Source organism: Artibeus jamaicensis, unplaced genomic scaffold (assembly GCF_021234435.1).
Source record: "Artibeus jamaicensis isolate MK-2021 breed Jamaican fruit bat unplaced genomic scaffold, CSHL_Jam_final contig_2536, whole genome shotgun sequence".
NCBI classification, from domain to species: Eukaryota; Metazoa; Chordata; class Mammalia; order Chiroptera; family Phyllostomidae; genus Artibeus; species Artibeus jamaicensis.
Window position 1 is genome coordinate 21,790 of NW_026521543.1, and position 10,198 is coordinate 31,987.

The following is a 10,198-nucleotide window of genomic DNA, read 5'->3' on the forward strand; positions in this document are numbered from 1 at the left end:
TTTTGCTGTGTTCTTTCTTTTGGGCCATATTTCTTTGTCTTGGTGCACCTACTATGTTGTAAGGGGCAGGGCCTTATGTATTCACCCAGGTGGGGCAACCCTCTTTACTGCACTGATTGTGTGGAAGGGGCCAGAGAGGGAACAATGCAGCTTGCCTGTTCTCTAGTGCATTTTCCAACAGACTCTCATGTCAGACTGGAAGTATCTCTTACACGGGCAACCCCAGCAGTAGCCCACAGTCAGCTCTGAGTCTCAGTTTTTCCCTTAAGTCAGCCCCTCCCGAGGAGCTCTACTAAAGTCAGCAGTCAGCCCCAACCCCCAGCCATCTTGCTGGGGTTTTTCTGTGTTGGCCCATGCAGTCCAACTTACAGGTCTGGTTATTCTGGTTGATTTTTTACTTAATTCCTTGGTTTTTGGAGTTCCATGCAATTTGATTTTCTGGCATTTTTGGTTATTTATTGATTTTAGATTGGTTGTTATCCTCCTTTTGGTTGTGCAGAGAAGTGAAGGGCTTCTACCTATGCCACCACCTTGGCCAGAACTCTAAATGATGATATTTTTTTATTTGTTACATACATTAGGCTTACGTATTCATTATGAATAGACTATTTTGTCATTATAATATCTCCCCTTTATTTTTGATAATGCCTTTTTTTGAGTTCTACTTTTCTCACATCAGAAACCTAATTCCAGCTTTCATATGATTTTTTGTGTTTATGGTATACTTTTAATTTTTTTATTTTTAACTTTTTGGTGCTTTTTTATTTGAAGCCTTTGTGTGGGGAGTGAAGTAGGGTGATAGCATAAAGTTTGGTGTTGCTTGGTATCCAGTCCAACAATCTCTGTCACTTAACTTTGTGTCTAGTCCATTTATATTTTATGAAATTATTGTCATGCTTGGTGTTAAGTCTACAATATTTCTACCTGTTTTGTAATTGTTACATCTCTTCTTGGTATTTATATTCTTTCCTTTCTGGTTTCTTTTTGATTAATTGATTCTTTTGATTAATTTTTTTCATTATTCTATTTTACCTCCACTTATATTTGCTTTTCTGAAATCATTTTTATTGTGTTTCTGCTACAGTTGTCCCAATTTTTTCCCCTTTGCCTTTCTCCACCCACCCTACTCCCTGCTCCCACAGTTGATTTTCACACTGGAGAAATTATGCTAAGTGAAATAAGCCAGTCGGTGAAAGAAAATACCATATTATCTCACCTATAAAAGGAATCTAATGAACAAGATAAACTAATGAACAAAATAGAACCACAGGCATGGAAACATGAAACAGACTGAAAGTATCCAGAGGGGAGGAGAGAGGGAGATAATGGTAGGAAGAAGGGGAAGGATTAGACAAAGAACATGCTTTTGATTTTTTAAAAGTTTACCTATTTTGTGTTTATAGTTGCCAAGTTTATGTAGATGTGTTTTTTATATTTCTTAACCACATTAATCATTAATTATAGATATTGTCAATTTTTGTTGATTACCTAAATATCTAATCAGTTATGGGATGTTTTATATTGTATATTTTAATTTTTGGAAATACATTTGTGTCTCTTGTCATTTCTAATAATTTTTATTTGAATGTTGGAAATTGTTAATAAAAATATGTTCAATCTTAAAATGAAACAAAATAGATGGCTTATCCTTTCTTCTGCTAGATAGATAGACTGTTGGCTAATTTTCTTATCTGCTCAGGTAGGTTTATTTGAAATCTAGGTATTAGCTTCAGGGTGACTCATTCTAAATTTGATATATTATTGGTTCTTCAAAAACTTCAAGTGAGAACATAATTATACCAGAGAGCTCTTACTCCTGATTATTCCAAATTCTAAGCTCTGTCTTAGAAAATTGCTAGAACAAACAAAACAAAAATAAGTATTTGCTTTTCTGATCACACTTTTAGCTTCTTGCCACTGTCACATAATTACAGTTTCCAGATACTTGTGGCATTGTGAATATATTGACCTGGACCACATAATGACTCTAGTAAAGGGGAAAGTAGCACTGTATTCGATTGCCTAACTGGAACCACCTGCAGTAAGAAAAAGCATCTCTAAAAAGGTGCAATTTCCCCAAAAAAGGAAAAAGGGAAAGTATTTTTTCTCATATACCTCATTACAGAGTCTAGAGTTATTAACCTATCTAAAGAAAGATAACAATTGATAGGTGCTGGTTAGTAATGGAATCTCAGAAAATCCTGAGTAGGGAAGTCAGAGTGTTTTTAAAATTTTTTCTGGACTTCCGCCAAGATGGAGACGTAGGTGGAGGAACCACCTTGCCTCTGTGCACAACCAAATCTAAGAACAACTATTTTTAACAGCAGTCACAACCAAGCCACACGGAAAATCAACAATACGGACTCCAAAGGACAACTAGATACTCAGCTGGACCGGTATGAGGAGCGAAGCCAGCAGCGGAACAGGTTGGCAAGAAAAAATTCCCAGGTTGTGCGCGGTGAGCGCGCGAGCAGCCGAAAGTGCTGATCAAGAGTGAGCTAGCTACGGGAGCGCACAGGGAAGAAGCGCGGCGGGGCTGTCTGCGGTCGGTAGCGTACCTGCGTGCAGAGAAACCAGTGAGAAGGGAAGCCTGCTCGGGGCAGCAGGCTCGCACAATTCCCATCGGATAAACAAGCCCGAGGTGTGTGGTGTGACTGAGGCGGGCTGGGCTAGTGGAGAGGACCGCCATTGCTCCCTCTCTGACCACGCCCCCACACACAGCGTCACAAACCAGCGACCTGGGTCTCCCCGCCCTGGTAAATAACTAAGGCTTTGCTCTGCTTACTTAACAGCACGAATAGACCAAAAATGGCTCTAGGACAACTCAGAGCCCCAGAACCGATAGATCTAAGCGATGAAGAAATAGCCAGTCTTTCAGATGTACAGTTCAAAACACTGGTTATCAGGATCCTTACAGAACTGGTTGATTTTAGTCACAAATTAGAGAAACATATGGAAACTAAACTAATTGAAATGAAGGGAAATACACAGGAAAGCAATAGTAATGGAAAGAAAATTGGGACTCAAACCAAGGGAGTGGACCAGAAGGAAGAAAAAAATGATCAAACAGAAAAGAATGAAGAAATAAGAATTCAGAAAAACGAAGAGAAGCTTAGGAACCTCCAGGACATCTTTAAACATTCCAACATCCGAATTATAGGGGTACCAGAAGGGGGAAAGGCACAGCCACCAGTGGAAAACTTATTTGAACAAATAATAAAGGAGAATTTCCCCAAGCTGGCAAAGGAAATAGACTTTCAAGAAATCCAGGAAGCTCAGAGAGTCCCAAAAAAGTTGGACCCAAGAAGGGACACACCAAGGCACATCATCATTATATTAGCCAAGATTAAAATGAAGGAGAGAATCCTAGAAGCAGCAAGAGCTAAGGGGACAGTCACCTACAAAGGAGTTCCCATCAGACTGTCAGCTGATTTCTCAAAAGAGACCTTACAGGCAAGAAGGGGCTGGAAAGAGGTATTCCAAGTCATGAAAACCAAAGATCTACAACCAAGATTGCTCTACCCAGCAAAGTTTTCATTTAGAATGGAAGGACAGATAAAGTGCTTCTCAGATAAGACCAAATTCAAGGAGTTCATCATCACCAAGCCCTTATTATATGAAATGTTAAAGGGACTTACCTAAGAAAAAGTAGATAAAAAAGATGAACAGTGAAAGGACAGCAAACTCAGTTATTAAGAACCACACCTAAAACAAAAGCAAACTAAGAGGACAGCTAGATCAGGAGCAGAACCATAGAAATGAAGATCTCATGGAGGGTTAGCAACAGGGGAGTGGGAGGAGGGGAAGGGGGGAGAAGGTACAGAAAATAAGTAGCATAGACGGTAGGTAGAAAAGAGACAGGGGGAGGGTAAGAATAACAGGGGAAATACAGAATCTAAAGAATTTGAGACACATGTTCATGAACTAAAGGGGGAAATGGTGGGGGAGGGGTATGCAGGGTGGAGGGGAATGGAGGGGGGGAATAGAGCAAATGTAATGGCATAATCAATAAAAAAAGTTAAAAAAATTTTTTTTCTTTCTAGGCTCTAAGTACTACTGGGAATCCCATCTTAGATTCAGCCTTTTTATTTTTTAATATGGGAAAATCATGTAATATACACACACATTTTCTATATTTAATAAAATATTTCATTATTTAATATTAGTAATACATAATTCTATTTTTATTTCAACCTGTGATATCTATCTTTTTTCACAGCACAATTCATGGTACATGGCACAGTAGAGCCTTTGGTGGTTACGGTGGGTGGACAGGTTGAGATCCACTGCCATATTTCACCACCACAGAGTGCAGCACACATGGAAGTGCGCTTGTTCCGGGACCGCTACACCCAGCCTGTGTATTTGTACCACGATGGCCAAGATCTTTATGGAGAAGTCCGTAAGGATTACGTGGAACGAACAAAGTTGCTAAAAGAGTCCATTGGGGAAGGCAATGTGACCGTCAGAATCCAAAATATTGTCGCTTCTGATGCAGGGGAGTATCACTGTTTGTTTAAAGATGGTGACTTCTCTGAAGAAGCCATTGTGGAGGTAAAAGTAACAGGTAAAAAAGTTTGCTTCTGATGACCTTTGTTATGCATGACCTGGGGGTAATCTGAAGTTGGATTCTAAGGCAATGCTATTTTTCCCCCTAATTTTTCCAAGTTATCTGATTTGGTTATTATTGTGCCAAGATACAATTACATTAGTCTGGGAAAATAAAGGACAAGTATCAAGAGAAAAGGACAGACAATATATAAATTCTTCAGGTCCTGTCACTTCTCCTATAAATCTCAAACAATCATGGATCCACTCAGAGCTCTCAGAATTCCTGTCAGATGTATTAAATACCATCCGCCCTCACTATTGACACAGAGTAAAACTTTCCTAATCATTTTAATTAGGCTTTTTATTTTAAAGTAAATGTGGATTCATAATCAATTTTAAAGAAATAATAATACATTTACACTTTACCCAGTTTTCTTCAGTGGTAACATCTTGTATAACACAATGAGGAAATTAACATTGATACAATCCACCACAATAATTTTTTCTTTTTTTTAAAGTGACTTGTTTTTTAAAGATTTTTAAAATTTATTTTTAGAGAGAAGGAAAGGTAGGGAGAGAAACATCAATGTGTGGTTGCTTCTCATGTACCCCCAACTAGGAACCTGGCCTGCAACCCAGGCATGTGCCCTGGACTAGAAATGGAACCAGTCACCTTTTGGTTCACAGGCCAGCAATCAGTCCACTGAGCCATTGGAGACAGGGCTGTACCATATTTTTTTACTGTTCTAAATTGTTTATTAGGTTAAAATTTGACAACTATGATACGTATTAGCAGTAATGGTGAAGCTGGAGAGTACTGTGCCTTCTCCAAGCTGCAGGGCAAGAACCATCAATAGTGTGGTGGAACTTGTGGCCTTTTCCAAGGCTATGGCTCTTGCAGCCTGTAGATGTCAGCCCTCACATCTTCCTGTGCTTGTGGACCAGTTTGGTGATGTAGTGGGTGTCAGGATTCCTTCTGATGGCCTTATGGAATGAATCAATGAGGGTAATATCAAAGAATTTGTATGTGGAATCTTCACCAACCCATTAAGAATTCAGGACCACAGTGGTGCCCAGCTCACTCCTCAGCAATAGACTGAAGACTTCAGACAAGCTGGTTAACACCATAATGAACATGGACAGGCTTGCCATAGTTCATACACTTAGGAACAGGGTGTTTGCAGTTACCACAGCGCACACAAATCCGATATATGACATAACCTTGCTTGGCCTTGTATCCCAGCCTACCGCTTTATCATACCTTGTGGGGCGGAGGGCTCTGTGGAGTGCAGAGAGCTGGCAGTACTGCCAGCAGTGCACCCTGAGAAGGAAGTTTGTCACATGGGACTGCTTCTTCCTCCATAGCTCCTCGATGTACTCGTAAGCAACCATCTTGGCTTACCTTATGTCTGTGGTTAGATGAAAAGGAAGAACCTTTCTCCCATAATTCCTTTTGGACTCTTCCATAATAATTTTAGTAACTTTTTATGTAGGACTATTTTTAGATTTACAGAAAGTTTGCAAACATTATGGGGTATTCAATATTTCTTTACCCGGATTCCCCTAGTTACAAATCTTTTTTATTGAAACAGATCTCCATGTAGTTGTTAGTAAAATATTCTAAAATTTGATCATTTGACTTTCTTAAAGCTAAATATAAAGTAGGCTACTTCTCTTTTCTTGAAACATTCAATAGCTTCCAATTTCCTTAAAAAATTATAATAATGTTATCCTGAAACTGAAAGCCCTCTTTCTATGATGTGACTATAACTAAACCTCTAATTTCAGCTGCTAATATTTGCTCTCACAAACTTGAGCTGTAACTAATTAGTTCAAACGTTTAATTAGTTCCAAATATTCATGGATACAGAGAACAAATTGACAGCTGTCAGAGTGGAGGGTTTGAGTGAGAAGGGTGAAGGGATTAAGTAAAGAAAAAAAAGAAAGACTCAGGATCACAGACAACAGAATGGTGGGGATATGGGGGGAGGTAGAAGAAGGCAAAGGGCATAAATGATGATGGAAGGGGACTTGATCTGAGGTGGTAAACACACAATACAATATACAGATGATGTGCTGTAGAACTGTATAGCTGAAAGCTATATAATTTTATTAACCAATGTCACCCCAGTAAATTAAATAAATCAGTAGTTCCAAATGCTGGCTTGTGAAAATTGCTAATTTGTCTGATCAAGCCTAGCATTTTATCTTTATATTAATTTAAGGCATAGAGATGGATCTTTTAAAAGTTTTTGAATTTGGACTCTTAGAATTATTGTGCTTTTATCCATTGCCCTGTTCACAACTGGATTTGGGGAGTAATTATATGTTCATTTAAAACAATTCATTGAAAATATGATAGTATAAATACAATATAAATTACACACATGGATAGTTAAGTGCTTAGGAGAAATGAGTTACTTCAGAGGGTAAAGCACTTTAAAATCACCAGCCACTATTTTTTCAGTATTTATTGAAAAATTTGTGCCAGAAACTATAAAACAAAATGAAGTAAAACAAACAAAAAAACAACTTTTTAGGATTTGTTTGTTACATGATTTTATTTTTTGTGGTTGTTTTTACTTTGTGTTGATTTCCACAATATTTCTATAACAATAGAAAGCTAAATTGAATAAACTTAATAGATCTTTCTGAAATCTATTGTGGACTTTATTATGTTTAGGAGAGAGGTGGTCTTCCATGACACTATATTAATTCAGCAACACTTTTTCCCCATTTCTGTAAATGGTACCACTATCTGCAAATGCTAGGTACCAATCTTGACTTATTTTTTAATCTCCTTGCAAGTGTGTTTTATGTCTTTTTTCTCTTTAACTGCCATTCTTCCAGCATAACTACCTTTCCTTTTTAATTATCCACTAGCTGTAGGCTTGGAGATACAGTTTAATGTAAATGCTACAAACAAAGAGAAGATAATGGTGGAGTGTAATTCAGAAGGATGGTTCCCTAAACCTCAGATACAGTGGAGAGATACCAGTGGACAAATAATTCCACCATCATCTGAATTGTACTCACAAGATAAATCTGAGTTATTCCACATAAGCACTGCTCTTGTCCTCAATGTCAGCTCCCAAAGTGTTACCTGTTATCTTCAGAATCCAATAACTGGCCAAGAGAAATGGACAAAAATTAAAGTGCAAGGTGAGTGTCAGAAAGAGATTCTGTCACTGAAGGTTAGATGGCTATCACACAATTAATAATTCAGAAGAAAATGCTTGCCAAATGTTAATGTAATGCAAATGTATAAAATAGGATATTATTAAATTCATGGATTAGGCAAAAGCCAAAGTATGAATTAGTTGTACTTAGCTATAAATGACTTTGAACAGTCTAACAATTTCTAATTTTAAACAAAATCTAACTGTCAAAGTTTATTAAGGCAGTGTATATTAATGTAATAATAACACTTTGCTCTTATAGTATAAGATGGTGAAAAGAAAGTCTCAAAGAACACAGAATGATACCAAGTGAAAATTATGAAACTTCTTATTCCATCTTAACCATAAACCCTACCCACTGAATAATTACTTCTGAGCATTCTAGTTTTTTAGCTTGTAGGTAGTTGAATAAATTTAATTGAAAGTGTCTATATAAATTTCTTAATTTCCCTTTTAAACAATACTTTTGCCTTTTTTTTAAATAAAACTTTTCTTAGTTTTATTAGTCCTCTCTTCTTTATCCTTTGTTATTCTAGTTTTGTAAGTTTTATTATTTTATTCCTATATTGGTAATATTTTTAAACTTACTCTACTTAAACACCTTCCTCTTTAAATTTTTTTCTCACAAATAATGATGTAAAAATGTGGAATGGAGTCATCATAAAATTGTTCAGTTATCTCTCTGTATGTGGGGGTTTGGCTTCAGGACCCTTCAAGGATATCAAACTCCATGAATGCTATGAATGCTCAATTCTTTACATAAATTGGTGTAGTATTTGCGTAGAACCTGTATTTGCATTTAAACTACTTACAGGGTATACCTACATATTAGTTTATTCACGTGAATTCAGTTAGTGCTCATTCAAGTTTTCAAGTTCTTTTTGGAACTTGAGTTCAATTTTTGTTTTTTTGGAACTTTCTGGGTTTAAAAAATTTTATTTTCCAGTATGTTTGATGTGTGCTTGGTTGAATCCATGAGTGCAGAACTTGTAGGTATGGCAAAACTACTTTATACTTTTATTTAATTTTCCTCAGTTTGAGAGACTGACTTTTTTGCAAAAAATATTTTTTCTTTTAAAAAACTGTGTTGAATGGAAAATAGTATGGCTTCTTAACTATATGACTAAAATTAATGGTAAATTTAGAGAATTTTTTTAAGTCATAGTCTTAACTCTCATTTCACCCAGATTATTTCTATTGTTCTTTATATCTCAGGACTCCTTTCTTACTTTCCTTTGTTTTAAAGCTGGATTATTCTAGCTCAATCCTTTTCCCCACCAAAAAAGATGCATACAGCCAAATTAGCCACCGTATAGATATGTGATCAAATTACAAGTTCATTTTTTCGGATGGAGGATACTCTTAGAAACCTGAATGATCTTTAGTAGTGTTCCAATAAGCACTTTAATGGTTTCATGGAGGGTGTTTCTTAAAGAGTCAACGTTAGAAAACCGAAGATATATTTTTCCCTGTGATTCTGGAATTGCAAGGCATTACTCTTTTGCCATTTTTTTTTTCAGGCATTAGCAGCAATCTCTAGATTGGGCTAGCAAACCTCTGATTGCAAAATCCTGAAAGAATATTACTTTAAAAACGCATGTTAAATTTCCCTCATGAAGGTAGATACAAAAATGCAAACAGTCATTACTTTCTACAGAACTATTAGTTTTGGCAGAAAAGTAATTCATATTGTTTTTTTTCCTCACTAAATATTATACTTGGGTGAAAATATTTAATTTAGGAAATTAAGCTACTCAGATCCTGGACAGATGTATCACATTCAGGAACCAACTTTATCTGTTACCCTTTAATGTTGCAATTTGTAATAGAATAGGAGAGGAAATTTGGCAAGATACCTTTCTCAGTTCTAATACCATGTTAAGTCAAATCACATTAGCCTTACTCTCTGCCTCATTCCACATACTCCAAGCCTGGCCTGTCCCTAGAGATGCAGGAAGATCAGTGTATGAAGTGGCATGTTTTTTACTATAGAATATCTCTTTCTAATTCAATGAACACCCAGATTTTTGCTTTTCTAATTGAATCTTTGTGATATCTGTTTCAGATACCATGCTCCTAAAGGATAATTATTGGGAGATGACACCTTTCATAATTCTTTCTTGTGTGCTGTGTTTTAGATACGGTTACTTTGTGTATCACCAATCAAAAAATACAGGTAAATGGCATGTGAAAAATAGAAGTCCAAACTTTTTTCTTCTATTTATAGTGCATTAATTCAATGAAAAAAGTCTGTCCAAGTCCTAACCTATTTGATTTTAGACTTTATTTCTATTTGTATAACTCAGGGGACTGGGCTATGTATCAGAGGTTAATTCAAGCAGTCTGGTGCAGGTACTGGGGCAGCTATTACTTCTTTCTTTATCTGGTTCCTCCGAGCCCCACCATGATTTGTGCCCCAGAGTAAGGTCTCTTTTCCCTGTAGCATACTATCATTCAATTGATTTAGA

At 36.6% G+C, this 10,198-nt stretch overlaps 1 pseudogene; it reads right to left on the minus strand.

The window, feature by feature from the left end:
- Positions 1 to 5,340: 5,340 nt before the first annotated feature.
- Positions 5,341 to 5,943, minus strand: LOC128626966 (60S ribosomal protein L15-like; annotated as a pseudogene).
- Between the last annotated feature and the right edge of the window lie 4,255 nt (positions 5,944 to 10,198).